This window comes from Phascolarctos cinereus, unplaced genomic scaffold (assembly GCF_003287225.1).
Source record: "Phascolarctos cinereus isolate Bilbo 61053 unplaced genomic scaffold, phaCin_HiC Scaffold_1;HRSCAF=81, whole genome shotgun sequence".
NCBI lineage: Eukaryota > Metazoa > Chordata > Mammalia > Diprotodontia > Phascolarctidae > Phascolarctos > Phascolarctos cinereus.
Window position 1 is genome coordinate 239,134,144 of NW_027555514.1, and position 17,228 is coordinate 239,151,371.

The window sequence follows — 17,228 nt, forward strand, 5'->3', positions numbered from 1 at the left end:
CTTAAGAAATGGACATTTATTTCAAAGACAACTTTGGGGTCATTCAAATAACTTTGACACTTTCCAAATACAGTCCAGTCCAATCACTCCTATTGTTAAGTTCAGGGTCCAACTATTGGTCTTGTTTCAGTGTTTGTCCAATATACAAGGATAACATGTGTGTATACACACACATACATAGTTGCAACCACATACATGTAAATACACATATGTATTGTATTATAGAATAAATATGCTACGTATCTGCCTTATGCATATTATTTGGGCACATATGTACCCTGTGCATATTTCTTCTCTTCCCAGTGGTGTGAGAATCTTTGAGAAATGTGCTCCAATGTGTAAGGTTGTCTAGGTTCTTCTTTGTCTTATTGTGCCATTTAATGTGGATAACCTATAAAACTCATCTATCTAATATTTCATGTTTATATGTGAATAGATAGGCAGACAGAGAACATAAGAAGCATGTATGGGAAGAAGAACACTTACAGAGAAAAGCATTACCAGGACAGATGTGTGGGAGATAGCAGACATAAAGAATATTTGTAGCCAAGATAACTTAGAGTTTTAATGCTAAGCCCCAGCTAAGGGCCCTTTCTATCTCTGATACTGTTGCTTGTTTTTCCTCTGTGCCTGAGACATGTGTAATGCCCACGGATGGATCATTTTCTATAGTATGCTACCATTGGCCCATTCTCTGTTGTGCCACCATATATTAGATACCCAATGATTATCCCTCTTCTGCCCTTGCTAGCTCGTTACTGAACTGTAGGTGCTGTGAATTTCATTTTCAGGTTTGAGATGCCAAATTTTTGAGCCTTAAAGAACCTTAGGAGATAATTTAGTTTTTTTGAGTCAGATCCACATCTGTACCCACTTATTAAAAGTCCCAAACATCTGTTAAATCTCTTTTGAACCATTCTTTCCCTTAGCTGACAGAGCTAGAACTCAATTTCCTGCTCATGTCAAGGTAAGGACATTTTTTTTTTCTCTTCCCAGTTCTTGCAGATAATAAATGGCATACCCAGTCAGGATTCAAACTTAGGTCCTCTGACCAGATTTCCTGCTCTTTCCTCTGTACTAAAGTGGTAGTTCATAGATTATTTTCCCCTTTCTTTAAATTAATTTCTATCAAGTAGTTTTATTAGCGATTGAGTGGGCTCAGAAATCTCAAAAACCTAGTGACCTCATGAATGGTGAGTCTCTTGGCTGTTAGCTTGAGCATGAATATCAAATCACATTAGAAGCTTCATTTAGCAGAAATGGAGGGGACAATACTACAGCAACCTTCACCAGTGCCAATGATCTACCTACATTGAAACAGATGAATGCAAAATAATGACTGACTAGGGTCAATTTAATTCATTCATTAACTTTTAAATGCCTGATAAAGTGACTTAATTCTGCTAGACGTAGGAACAGATAGAAACATAAATTTGAAAGCAAAAATCTCCCTTCAGGAAGATTCTAGATTTCAAGTAAGTTAGAAGGAATATGAAGATGATGTGTTAAAGTAAGAATTTCAAAATATGTTTTTATTTCCCAAAAATGAATTGATGCATAGATAGATTTTACTTCTGAATCAAAGTTATACAAAGTGTCTACTTTGATTATAATACCTGTTAAGAAGTCTGTCCATTACGTAGCAATGTTCTTACATCTATTTCCTTGATTTTCTTCTGTTTGAGCATGGAATATCATGGGTAATCTAAGAATCAACATTCTTGTTCATTATAGGTAGATATACTTTAAAATATAAGCATTTCTATATACAAAAATATATACAGTACACACATACACATGTATTTGTATACTTATACAATATAGATATGTGTGCAATATACCTGTATATATACATGTATATATATACATATATGTGTTAGTACAGTTTTAAGTGACTAAAGTTTGAAAATAAGCTAAGACATTTTGGGACAGCATGTAACCATATATATGTATATGTATAAATGTGCCTATATTACAACATACATATATACACAGATACTCATACATATGAGCATATGTTATAAATGTATATGAATAAATATGTGTATATTTTTCCTTGTTAAAAAATTTACTTATGTTCTTACTCTCAGTCATTTTCTATACAAGTATGAGACCTTGGTGTCTGTCCATATGATTTTTTTTTCAACATGTAAACTATTAACTCTGAAAAACAAATTCTCCATATGAGATTTCAGTGCATGTAATGGCCTGTAGACCATCTTGAACTTGACTACAGTGGACTTCATGAAAGACTAAATCATGAACTGATGTATATAATTTGTTTGATAAGTGTTTCACAACTTTTGTGAGTTCTTGTGGGTTATTAGCTAGAGCTATGTCTCCCCAACCAGCTGTCAATATTTGCTGTCACTACTGTAAATGCAGGAGATACATAGAAATATGGCAAATATATTCCCCAGATATCCTGAGCCATCACTTTTTTCAAGTCAGATAATGTCAGCTTTACTTACTTCTCATTTTCATCCTGATTCATTATTCAAAATAGGGTCTTTCAAGAGGCATAACTTTTTTTTTCAAATTGCTGGATTTGCCGGAAGATGTTAATCAGTTTGTTTAAAAAAAAAGTAAAATGTTGGAAAAATGTTCACTTCAAGATAGTCAGAAATGTGTGCTGTGCTATGCCAACTTAACTTTTAATAGGCTTTCCATAAGTTAGAATTGTGAGGAAAAGTACCATGAAATTGCATTTATTTTCACAGTATGGTTCCTACATTACAGTCTCACTTCTATATATGTCACCTACATCCTTTACAAAAGCAAAACCACAAGCCAGCTCTCCTTGCCATCTTTATCTTTCCCAAACGCTCTAGACAGAAGTATTATTTGTGTGACTGCTATATTCAGAGATAATTAAAACAGGAGCGCTGATGAACTTCTGGTCCCTCCAGCAAGGTAAAGGGCAAAGACAGGTTCAAAACAGCAACCTTGTCATAGTTTATGCCCATAAACTCACTCAAGGGCTGTCAAAGTGGTTGGTTTTTTCTGGAGCTCTTAACACATATACGACTTTTTCAGGATCATTTTCTACCCCTTTTTTAAAAAATCTGTTGCTATTCACTTTTTCAAATTATTTCGTCATTGCTTAGTCTATAAATTGTGTTGTTTTCTATCCATTTGGTAGGGACATAGGAATAAGGATAGGGATAGAGTTAAAGGTAGTGATGTGACTTATAACTGCATTGGCATTTTTGACTCTCAAGTAAGGAACCTTCTTCTGCCAGTAGAGGCTGCCCACTTGCCTTCCACTTATATTCTTAGAGTCACTTAGAGGACTTAGAACTGAAGTGTCTTAATCAATGTCACATATCCAGTGTGAGAGATGGGACTTGATCTCTCTTCATGGCTTCAAAGCCAGTTCTCTCAGTATTACACTATGTTGCTTCAACCAAAGTGTCATAAGACTATAGATTTTAAGCTGAAAAATATCCTCGTTGTCCTATAGAATACCCCATCATTTTACATATGAGGAAACTGAATCCTCAAAAAGTTAGGTAATTTACTAAATAGTTGAATGAGAATTCAAATATAATTCCTCTGACTTAAGATGCAGCACTCTTTCTATTATATTATAATGATACCTGATAGATTTGTCCTTGGGTCCTTCCTTTAAACCTATTTTTATCACAAGTAAGATTAAATATTTTCAAATTATTTTGAAGAGACCATCTTGGAAGTAGCTAATCTATTTCCTTGTAGTTTCCCCTTTCGAGAATGGTTTGGAGCCAATTTTCTGGTTTTGTCATTTTTGTATAGATTCTGATTTATGAGAATCACATTCTATTTATCTGTGGAGTCATGGAATAACATGATTTTTTTTTTAATCATAGAGCCAAATACTCAAGTCCAGGGAATAACACTGCAGAACAGATAATCCTGACTAATCCCAAGGTCAACCTTCTTAGACTGCCAGAAATTCCCTGGAGGATTTTTTTTTTATCATATTTTAATATCAGACAAGTCTGCTTTTTACAGCAGGATAAGTGCCTTCCAAGTGTTTGGAACTCTACCTCTGGCTGTTTCTGATAATCAGACCTTAAAAGAATCATAAAGCTGGAAGGGATGTTGAAAGGTTGTTTGATTGCTTTTATTCCCCAGCTACTTAAATGAATAAATAGGCCACCAAGTAAGTTTCTATTTCCCCTTCTACATTTTACATCCAAATAAGAAACAGAGCATTTAGAAATAGATCCTTTACTTGCACTGGGAAATGAAGGTTCCTAGAGCCTGAGATGAGGACTAGTTTTTGTTTGTTTCCCCTATGACCCACTCCTAAACAGGCAGAAGATATATGTGGGTGCTTAAATGAGTCTGTAATCTCATCAGTAAGGCTAACTCAGCCATGCCTAGGCATCTACTGCACATCCTGTGCACAGACTCTAAAAAATTCTCCACAAAAGGTCAACCAGATTTCCAGAGACCTTTACTCCAAGGTGCTTGATATTGTTGTTTTTTGGTCATTTTTTAGTTGCATCCAACTCTATGTCACCCACTTGGGATTTTTTTTTTTTTGCAAAGATACTGGAATGGTTTGCGATTTCCTTGTCCAGCTCATTTTAAAGATGAAGAAATTGAGGCAAACATGATTAAGTGACTTGTTCAGGGTCATACAAGTAGTCATTATCTGAGACTGGATTTGAACTTAGGTCTTCCTGACTTCAGGCCTGGCAGTCTAACCACTGAGCTACCATTAACAACAACAACAACAGCAGAAGCAGCAGTGGAGTCTGGGATCACACAAATAAGGATATCAACTCGGCCATTCCTAGATATCTACTGCAACTCCCACATATAGTTTCCAAAAAATCCTCCACAAAAGCTTCATTTAATTTCCAGAGGCCTTTTCTCCAGGGATATTGATATTATTTGAGTACTAATAAAAGAACATGAACTGTGTACTTGCTATCTTTCAAGCTTGCTTCATGCTTTGATGAATCAATGAATAAGTACTATGTCCCAGGCACTGAGGGTACAAGTACCAATATAGAAATAAATGCTATCAGCAATGAGCTTGACTTCTAATGGAAGACACAAGTACATTTATACAAATATACATGCAAACATATATCGCATAATTATAAATATATCTGCATATAGATAGATAGATATAGATATAGATATAGATATAGATATAGATATAGATATAGATATAGATATAGATATAGATATAGATATAGATATAGATATAGATATAGATATAGATATAGATATAGATATAGATATAGATATAGATGTAGATGTAGATGTAGATGTAGATGTAGATGTAGATGTAGATGTAGATGTAGATGTAGATGTAGATGTAGATATAGATGTAGATATAGATATAGATATAGATATAGATGTAGATGTAGATGTAGATGTAGATGTAGATGTAGATGTAGATGTAGATGTAGATGTAGATGTAGATGTAGATGTAGATGTAGATGTAGATGTAGATGTAGATGTAGATGTAGATGTAGATGTAGATGTAGATGTAGTGTAGATGTAGATGTAGATGTAGATGTAGATGTAGATGTAGATATAGATATAGATATAGATAGATGTAGATGTAGATGTAGATGTAGATGTAGATGTAGATGTAGATATAGATATAGATGTAGATGTAGATGTAGATATAGATATAGATATAGATATAGATATAGATATAGATATAGATATAGATGTAGAATGTAGATGTAGATGTAGATGTAGATGTAGATGTAGATGTAGATGTAGATGTAGATGTATAGATGTAGATGTATGTAGATGTAGATGTAGATGTAGATGTAGATGTAGATGTAGATGTAGATGTAGATGTAGATGTAGATGTAGATGTAGATATAGATGTATATGATGTAGATGTAGATGTAGATGTAGATGTAGATGTAGATGTAGATGTAGATGTAGATGTAGATGTAGATGTAGATGTAGATGTAGATGTAGATGTAGATGTAGATGTAGATGTAGATGTAGATGTAGATGTAGATGTAGATGTAGATGTAGTGTAGATGTAGATGTAGAGTATGTAATAGATGTAGATGTAGATGTAGATGTAGATGTAGATGTAGATGTAGATGTAGATGTAGATGTAGATGTAGATGTAGATGTAGATGTAGATATAGATATAGATATAGATGTAGATATAGATATAGATATAGATATAGATATAGATATAGATATAGACATAGATATAGATATAGATATAGATATAGATATAGATATAGATATAGATATAGATATAGATATAGATATAGATATAGAGACAGAGACAGAGACAGAGATAGAGATAGAGATAGATATAGATATAGATATAGATATAGATATAGATATAGATATAGATATAGATATAGATATAGATACAGATACAGATATAGATATAGATATAGATATAGATATAGATATAGATATAGATGTAGATATAGATATATGTACTACATACATATATATGCATTACATAAAAAGGAAGCTCGGTGGCACAGTAGATAGAGTGTCCAGCCTGAAGTGAGGATTACTCCTCTTCTTGAGTTCAAATCTGGCCTCAGACACTTATTAGCTGTGTGACCATGGGCAAGTCACTTAACCCTGCATTCCTCAGTTTCCTCATCTGTCAAATGAGCTGGAGAAGGAAATGAAAAACTACTCCAGCTGGCAACTCTATTATTCATACACTGTTCTGGATTTCAGAACCAGAGTAGAGAGGAGCTCTTATGATGAATCAAAAGTGAGCAGGGGCCATGGTCCCAGTTCTAAGGCAAAGAGAACACTAGTATTTGGGGCTTCAGGAGATGAAGGGCCGTTCATGTGTATAGACCAGAGTGCAGACCAGGAGAGAAGTGACCATACCTTTCCTAGGATCACACCAATTTGGAAGTACCAAAAATTAGCAGACCCCAAGAACTGGCTAGGAAAACAACAGCACAAAAAAGCCAAAAGCTTGGCACCGTATGTCCCCATTCCAAAGTGAGCCATGCACAACTTTCACATAAAGTTTAATGTCAAGAAATAGACTGGAAAAATAAGCAAAAAAATTTTTAAAAAATTGTAATTTGGCCATAAAATTGTATTATGTAGGTAGAGAAGACCAAGATATAAACTCAGAAGAGGATAGCAATCTGAAAACAGGTCCTCCCCCCAAAAAAGCCTCAAAGAAAAATACTAATAGATCACAAACCCAACAAGAATTCCTGGATGAATTAAAGAAAAAAGATAAGAGTGGTAGAGGAAAATTTGGGTATAGTAATGAGAATGATTCAAGAAAATAATGAAAAGAAAAAATTAACAGCATGGTTAAAAGAACTTACAAAACACTGAAGAAAATAACACCTTAAAAATAAAATTGGCCTGTTTACCAGAGACAAAAAAAATAAATCATTGAAGAAAAAAACTCCTTAAAAAAAGTAGAATTGGCCAAATGGGAAAAAAAAAAGAAGTATGAAATCTCACTCAAGAAAACAATTCCTCAAAAATTAGAATTGGGCACGTGGAAATTAATGACTTTGTGAGACATCAAGAAACAATAAAACAAAACCAAAATACTGGGAAAAATAGAAGAAAATCTGAAATATCCTATTGGAAAAAAAAAAACAACTGACCTGGAAAATAGATCAAAGAGAGAGAATTTAAGGATTATTGGACTACCTGACACCCAGGATCAAAAAAGAGTCTAGACATCACATTCAAGAAATTATGAAGGAAAGATGTCCCAGCGTTTTAGACTCAGAGGGTGAAATAGAAATTGAAAGAATTCACTAATCACTTCCTGAAACCAAAGCTAAAATAAAAACTCCCAGGAATATTGTCAACAAATTCCAGAGCTCCAAGATCAAAGAAAAAATACTGCAAGAAGGCAGAAAAAAACAATTCATATATTCTGGAGTCACAGTCAGGATCACACAAGATTTAGGGACTTCTACAGTAAAGGAGCAGAGAGTTTAAAATATGATATTCTGGAAGGTACAGGAACTATGATTACAACCAAGAATAACTTATGCAGCAAAACTGAGTATTAATCTTTTTGGGGAAAAATTGATATTTAATGAAATAGAAGACTTGCAAGCATTCCTAAAGAAAAAGGCCAGAGCTGAATATAATATGTGAGATTTTTTCACAAGACTAAGAGATGCAGAAAAAGTTCTAAGTTTATACTACTTAGACATAAGTATACTAACACAGTGAGTATTAGAGTTAAAAAAAAGCAGTGTGCACAAGCAAAAAGGTATGCCTCAGGGACAACATGGAATCACAAAATCTTCATTTTTGGAGGGTATATTAGATGTTATGTAGTTCAATCTCCCGTCTAGTGTAGAGATCCCTTTGACTGAATTCCTGACAGTAGTCATCAGGCCTCTCTTCATATATATTTGATAATGGGCAGCTCATTATCAAAATGGAGATTATTTCATTATTAGACAGTCCAAGTTTTAGAAAATTAGGAAAAGGTGGGATGCCAGAGGCTTTCAGAATGGTGAGAAGAACAGATCACTGAGGGGCTCTGAATTTACCATATTAAGATGATGGTTATCCTACAGAAGCAAGTTAAGTACTGTGTTAAGGAAGGTTTGTACCCCCAAATTATAATTTGGGCTTTCCACAAAATGACATACCTGTCAGTTAACAACATCAAGGAGATTTCTGTGACCATAAAGAATGAAGACAAAAAGGAACAAAGACAGCTATTTGAAAAGATCATTATGACAGTGCTAAGCTTCAAGCTGATTTCCCATCAGAAGGTCACTGCTGTGGTGGATGCCATAGTGATGCTAGAAGACTGACTTTTTCTTAAAGTGATTGGCATCATTCTAAATCACTATTGATTATATATATATATATATATATAATATGTATGTATATATGTATAATGTTTTTATATATACATATATATCTATATATCTATATATCTATATATCTATATATCAACATATCTACTCAGAGATAGCTCACACCTATGAGATTGCCTAACACAATAGCAAAGGAAAATAACAATGCTGGAATGTATGTGGAAAAATAGGGATACTAATGCATTGTTGATGGAGTTGTGAACTGGTCCATTTGTTACAGAGAACAATTGAGAGCTACATTCAAATGGCTATAAAGGGCTGTGTACCAAGGATTATTATGTTCAAAGGCCTTTTCATACGCTTTGACTTAACAACACCACTACTAAGTCTGTATCCTAAAGAGATCAAAGACAAGGGAAAAGGACCTATTTGTAGAAAAAAATATATTTATAGTACCTCTTTCTGTGCTGATGAAGAATTGGAAATTTAAGGAATGCCCTATTGTGCTATAAGAAATGACAAGCAGTTAATAAGGTTAAACCATTTACATCCCTACATGGTAGAATGATATTTGTAACTGATACAACCTTTATCATTATTAGAGTAGATAGAAGGAGTATATATAGAGAGAAGGAACAGGTGTGAGTTGAATATGAAGAACTGATATCTACAAAAATAAAATTAAGTAGTGAGAGAGGAATGTAATGGGAGAAAGATAAAGGGAGAGGTAGAATGGGGTAAATTATCTCACATAAAAGAGGTGAGAAAAAGCTTTTACAGTGGAGGGGAAGGGGAGGTGAGGGGAAATGAGTGAACTTTGTTCTCTTCAGAATTGGCTCAAAGAGGGAATAACTACACACTCAGCTGCATATAAAAATCTATCTTATCCCACAGGAAGGGATAAGGATAAGGAAACAGGGGTGATAGAAGTGGGGCAGAATGAGGGAGTGGGTAGTCAGAAGCAAAACACTTTTGAGGAGGGTCAAGATGAAAGGAAAGAGAGAATAGAATAAATGAGGGGAGTAGGATGGAGGGAAATACAGTTAGCAATAGTAACTGTGGAAAACTTTTAGAAGCAAGCTTCTTTGATAGAGGCTTCATTTCTCAAATATGTAGAGAACTGAGTCCAATTTATAAAAATGAGAGCCTTTCTTCAATTGATAAATGATAAAAAGATATGAGTTTTCAGGTGAGGTAATCAAAGCTATCTATAGCCATGTGAAAAAAAAAATCCTGTAACTCTATTTCTTGGAGAAATACATATTGAAACAATTCTGAGGTACTACCTCCTACCTATGAGGTTGGCTAATAGGACAAAAAAGGTAAATGACTAATGTTGGAGAGGATATGGGAAAAATGAGACATTAACACACTGTTGGTGAAGCTGTTAACAGTTTCCTTATTTCTATCCTTCATGCTTAGTACAGTGTTTAACATTTTGTGTTGTTTGTCCTTTGTTCTCTAAAAGGACCAATAAATCCAGCAGGATGAAGTCTTGACTTGCAAATGAATTTGATTTAAGTGAGGCATACCTGAGCAGAGTCATCAGCCTCACTGTATACCCCAGAGCCATCAAAGTCCACTGGCAAGACATAAGTCAAGACAACTGGTGATAGCCTTGGAAGCAGTGAAAAAACTTGGCCTTTTTAAGCTAGGGTCTTTCCTAGATCTCAGTTTGTCAGAGGAAATTCTGATTTTGTAGTTAAAGGCTAGATAAGAATTGAAGCAAAAAATGGCCTAGCATGCCTTCACAAAATAATAAATCTGGAAGGGGAAGACCCTTGAAGGTTAGGGACAGAACAGAACCAATCACTATTTACATTTACTCTGAGTCATCCAACCCAAACAATAAACAAATAAAGCTTGGGCTGGAACCTATTACTGGCTAATCAGTGAAAGCCAGAGTGAAATCACTTAAAGGCATAGTCAAGTAGTTCCATTTCATCATAACAGGCTTTATCAAAGCCTGGTTTTCCAGAGCTAAAATAAAAAATGAAAGCTATGGGACACATGATTGTCCCAGTTTTCTTGAAGAAGAAGAAAAAAAAAACAGGGATAGTATAAATAAGTAGGGAAATATTAGTAGGCACTTAATAAATATTTGGAGAACTGGATGGAAGGCCAATAAACCCTTTCCAAAGCCTTCTTTTATAAAGGCCTCAGAACTTTCCAGGTATCTTAATTTGCCATAAGTTGTTCTGTTAGCTTTTGATTCTATGATTATTAAGCAGGGTAGCCTCTTACACCCTCCGTTCCCCGTTTTCGGCTTCCTTTTGTGTATTATCTTCCCTCATTAGATGGGCAGAAACTGAACTTAATCCATATCACCTATATGTACCCTGAACTTTCCTGCCTCTTTGTCTTTGCTTAACCTCCATTCTTACATCCCTCTCATCTATACCCTTATTGTGAATGATTTTTAATTATGGGTACAAATTTAATTCAGGAGATATACATTTAATTGACCTTTGGCAGTCTGGTAGAGTCTATAGATCTCTTTTCAGAATGTTTTTTATATGTTATATAATGAAATGCACAAGTTTAAAGAGAAACTAATTACATTGATATATTGTGAATTAAAAATTAAGAATACTTATTTATTTTCTCCATCCATCTAAACTGTTTACTTCATGAATTAGAGGACTCTAACATTAATTTTTTGTATGTTAATATCTATAGTCACATACTATTCTGCATACACTTGGAGCTTAATTGATGTTGAACAAAATCAAATTGGACTCTGTTTTTGAAGTTCCTTTGAGCTTTAAAATTCTGTTTTATGTACCATTATTCTAAGAACATAATGTTACAGACACATGAATAAATATTTTGACTAATGTGATCTGCATACACATTGATTATATAAAACACATAGAATAGTAAACTCGCTTATGTATGGTTTCATTGATATTTTTCCTATCTATGAAATACAATATTTAACTTTCATCTCATTATATAAAGTCAATTTTCAATTATTTGCTTTGTGGTTTTTCATCATCGAATTTTTAACTCTGGGATTCTCTCCCCTGCCACCTATAAAGCACATTATTGGCCACCTCCTCTTACACTCAGTATGTGTTCAAAGACTGCAAATCAATTTCAAGTTTAGACTTAGAGAAACTTAATTAGGAACATAACTCTACTGCAGATAAAGCAAATCATATGATGCATTTAAAAATGAACACCCACTCATCTGTAACTTAAAAGTTTTATGGAGATATGTGGGACACTGAGATGTTAGGTAACATGCTCATGGTAACACAGAGAGTAAGTGTCAGAAGTAAGAATTGAATAGAGGCAAAACTACCCATCAGATGTGTAGTCTTTTAAATTACCTTGGGAGGCTCATGATTTGGCCCAAGGTTCATATGAATTCATGCAACAGGCTGTATTGTATTGATGCTCTACTGAAAAAAAGCATTACATAGCAAAATTCTTTTCATTCCTAGCTGAAAATAGAAAGATAACATTTTCCGTTTGAACACTTCACTGAAGATCTGTGTCAAAGAAAGTTATCATCAAGCACATAAGCAGCTCTGGAGGAACTGCTCCAGTAGTTTTATTATATTATTTTGTTTTTAGAAAAAAAATTGTTTCTGCACTTAGAACATATATTGTGTGTTTGATATTGGAATATTTTCCCCCATGAAGATGTTATATCCCCAAAAAGCAAAATATGTGTAGAAAATGGAAAATGATGTGCTAGAGAAATGTTTGTTAATTTCATTAAATGGCCTAGACTATGGGCAGATAGATAACTAGATAAAGAGAGACAGAGATAGAGAGAGACACACACACAGAGAAACAGAAACTGAGAGAGTCATAGACAGACAGAGACATCAGTACCAAAGAGACAGACAGAGATAGAAACAGACACAAAAAAAGGAAAACATAGATAGAATTTGACTATTTAGAGAGAGACAAAGACAGAAAGGCAATCAGTGACAGAGATAGAAATGAGGAGATATTGAGACTGATATAGAAATAGAAAAAGAAACAGAGACATAAATTTAGAAAAAAAACAGAGAGTGAGAAATAGAAAGACAAAAACAAAGAAGAGGGCACTGCAAAGTGTAGCTAAAGTTTGATGAATAAAACACCTGCTCTATGATGCCTTTAAATGACTTTTTGTTTGTTTGGTTGCATTCCTATAATCATTTCATTTTTCTGTTTCCTGTCCTTAGCTTTTCTATAAATACCATTGAGATATTTTGGTTTTTTTTCCCTTTGACTATTTCAGACACATCTATTTTTAGCTCACTAAACTTTTGAATCCATTAAAAACTATCCAGTGTATTTAATATTTTATGGTTCCATTTGAGACTTCAATAATTTACCCAAGCATTTTAGAGTGAATGATAGGAAAATATAGCAGCAATACTATGCAAATGGCAGGGTTTACATAGTGTGAATGGATCATGATTATTAGCAAAAGAGTGAAAATTATAGTTTGGAGAAAGTGCAGCTAAAATTAGTCAAGCCTTTTATGTGGTTCATAAAAGCTAACATATTAATTATTATTATGTTCCTGTTATTTGTTATAATCATGATGTGTTTTGAATTTTTTTCTTTCATTTTCACCTAGCTCTTCATTTCTGAATGAGAGCCAAATGCTAGAAATTCCGCAAATCTTATGAGTCCCTTACTTCAAGTTTATTCAGTCTATTCCAGCCAATATATTCCAAACTAGGGAGCGAAATACTGTAGAGTCAAAAAAGATTTGATAAAACCCACAAATAAGCACTTTCTTCAATTCCCAGCAGCTGCTGAAACAGCAGTGAAGTTTCTAGATTTTCAAAAAGTCAGAATGTATTTTAAGGTAAAAATTCAGGAGCCTTGAAATAAATGAAATAAAATTGCAGAAGTGGTGAAAAATAGAAAATTTAAGGGAAATATATCTTGGAATTTGAAGATTACTGCTGTCCCTGAAATCCCAAGTTATGTAAAGTTACAGGAAAAATTCATTCAGAAGATTACTAGCACTATATATTTTTTTGTTTTTGTTTTAGTAAATAGTATTTTATTTTTTTCCAATTACATGCAAAGATAGTTTTCAACATTAATTTTTATAAGATTTTGAGTTTCAAAATTTTTTTCTCCCTCCCTCCCATCTCCCCTTCCTGACATCCTCCCTCCCCAAGATGGTAAGCAGTATGGTAGAGGTTATACATATGTGATCATGTAAACATATTTCCACATTAGTCATGTTGTAAAATAAGAAATAGAACAAAACAAAAAAGCCAAACCCCCCCCAAAAAAAAACCAAAAAAGTGAAAATAGTATGCTTTCCACTAGGATACCAGAGCTTGCAGCTGCAGTGAATCAAGGACCCTCCTTACATTTCCAGGGCAGAAGAGAGTGCTTGTGGTCACGCACAGACCAGAGCACATGCCAGGAGAGTAGTAAACACCTCTCAGTATATTACACCACCTTGGAAAAGTTGAAAACTAATAGGTGTCTAGAAGTATCACTGAAAACAGCTGCAAAAAAAAATCCTGAAGCTTGGGACAATGCACTCTCTGCCCTGGAAGTAGAGCCCTACTTTAATAAAGACTTAAAAGTCAAGTAATAGGCAAAAAAAAAAAACCAGAAAAAATCAAGACAATAAAAGTTATTGTGGTGACAAGGGAGATCAAAGCACACACTCAGAAGAAGATAACAAATTGAAAGCTCCTACATCCAAAGCCTTCAAGAAAAATATAAATTGGTCTCAGACCATGAAAGAGTTAAAAAAAATTGAAAATCAAGTAAGAAAGGTAGAGGAAAAATTGGGAAAAGAAATAAGAGTGATGCAAGAAAATTATGAAAAAATGAATCAACAGCTTGAGTCAACAGACACAAAAAAGTACTGAAGAAAACAATGCCTTAAAAAAAACAATTTGGCCAAATGGTAAATGAGGTTCAAAAAGCCAGTGAGGAGAAGAATGCCTTTAAAAAAGTAGAATTGGCCAAATGGAAAAAGAGGCATACAAATTCATTGAAGAAAAAAAAAGCTCTTTAAAAAGTAAAATTAACCCAATGGAAAAGGAGTTAAAAAAGCTCATGGAAGAAAATAATTCTTTAAAAAATAGAATGAAGCAAATGTAAGCTAATGACTTTATAAGAAATCAAGAAACAATAAAAACAAAACCAAAAGAATGAAGAAATAGAAGAAAATATGAAATATCTCACTAGAAAAAAAAACTGACCCGAAAAATAGATCCAGGAGCTATAATCTAAAAAATTATTGCACTATTTGAAAGCCATGATCACAAAAAGGACCGGACATCATCTTTCTTTTTTTATTTTTTTATTAATTTATTTTGATTTATCAACAATCACTTCCATAAGCTTTTGGGTTTTAAATTTTTCTCCCCATCCCTCCCCAAGATGTCATGCAATCTGATATATGCTATAAATATACATTCTATTAAGCATATTTTCACATTAGTCATGTTGTAAATAAGAATTACAACCAACAGGAGGAACCACCAAAAAGAGGAAACAAAACACAACAGAAGAAAGAAAATAGCACATAGTATGCTTTGATCTGCATTCAAATTCCATAGTTCTTTTGGGGATGTGGATAGCATTTTCCATCATGAGACCTTTGGAGATTTCTTAAATCCTTGCATTGCTGAGAAAGGCTAAGTCTAGCAATATTAGTCACTGCAAAACGTGGCTGTTACTGTGTACAACATTCTTATGGTTCTGCTCACTTCATTCAGCATCAATCCATACAAGTCTTTCCAGGTTTTCCTGAAGTCTGCCTGTTTATCATTTCTTATAGCACAATAGTATTCCATTACATTCATACATCACAACTTGTTCAGCCATTCCCCAATTGATGGGCATCCATCATTTCTTTGATTTCAATTTACCCTACATGAAAGAAGGAGAGGGAAAAAAAAGACATGTATGTACAAAATATTTATGGTAGCTCTTTTCTGGGGGCAAAGTATTGAAAATTGAGAGCATGGCCATGAATTGGGAAATGGCTGAATACGTTGTAGTATGTGGTTATGATGGAATACCATTATACTATAAGAAAGGATGAGCAGGATGCTCTCAGAAAAACCTGGAAAGAGTTACATGAGGTAATGCAAAGTGAAATGTACTGTGTACAAAGTAATAGCAATATTGTAAGATGATCAGCTGTGACTGACAACTACTCTCAGCAATACAATGACCTAAGGCAGCTCTGAAGGCCTTATAACGAAAAATGCTCTTTATCCCCAGAGAGAGAACTGATGATGTCTAAATACAGACTGAAGTTTACTTTTTTCTTCATTTTTCTTGAGGCTTTTTTTGTCTATATTTTCTTTCATTACATTACTGTTAATGGAAATGTTTTGCATGACTACATATATATATATATACATATATACATATATACATATATACATATATACATATATACATATATACATATATACATATATATATATACATATATACATATACATATACATATAATATATATATATATATATATATATATATAAAAACCTTTATCAAATTTCTTGCCTTCTCAATGGGGGGGGAGGTTGGGGAGGTAAGAACAAATGCTTAAAAATGTTTTTGCATATAACTGGGGAAATAAAATGCTAAACAAACAAAAAATAAAATATTATGCTTTGATTTTTATTTAGACTCCATAATTCTTTCTTTGGATGTGGATAGAATTTTCTATCATGAATCTTTTGGAATTGTCTTATGTCATTGTATTGCTCAGAAAAGCTAAGACTATCATCCTTTCCTTATTGCAATCTGATATAGGCTATACATGTACAGGAGTGTAGATTAAGGGAGGCAGTAGCTAGAAACAAAACAGACTTTTGAAGAGGAACACAGGAGAGAGAAAGACAGAGAGAGAGAGAGAGAGAGAGAGAGAGAGAGAGAGAGAGAGAGAGAGAGAGAGAAAGGATAAACAGGGAAAAAAATAAGATGGAATAAAATACACAGTTAGTAATCATAACTATGAATGTGAATAGGATGAACTCACCCATAAAAAAGGAAGCAAATAACAAGATGGATTAAAAAACACAATCCAGCAATATGCTGTTTACTTATGATGCAAATGTTATCCACCTTGAAAAAAAGAATAATGGAATCCAAATGCAGATCAATGTGTACTTTCTATATTTTATTTCATTTTTGGTCTGTGCTTTTTTTTTTTTTTGCAATGTGGAGGAGGGGATAATAAAAGGTAGAGCAGATCAATGGAGCCAGTGGTCAGAAGCAATATGGCTAATATGGAAATATGCTTTGCATGACCTCACATGTATAATATATATCAAATTGCTTGCCTTGTCAAGGAAGTTTGCTTGGGAGGGAAGAAAAAGTATGAGATAACTGGGAGCTTAGAATTTAAAAAAATGTTTAGAAAAATTTTACATGTAATTGAGAAAAATTTAATTTAAAAAGACACTGTTGGCAAATGTCTAAACCTTCATTTGGAGGAGGAACCAGTGT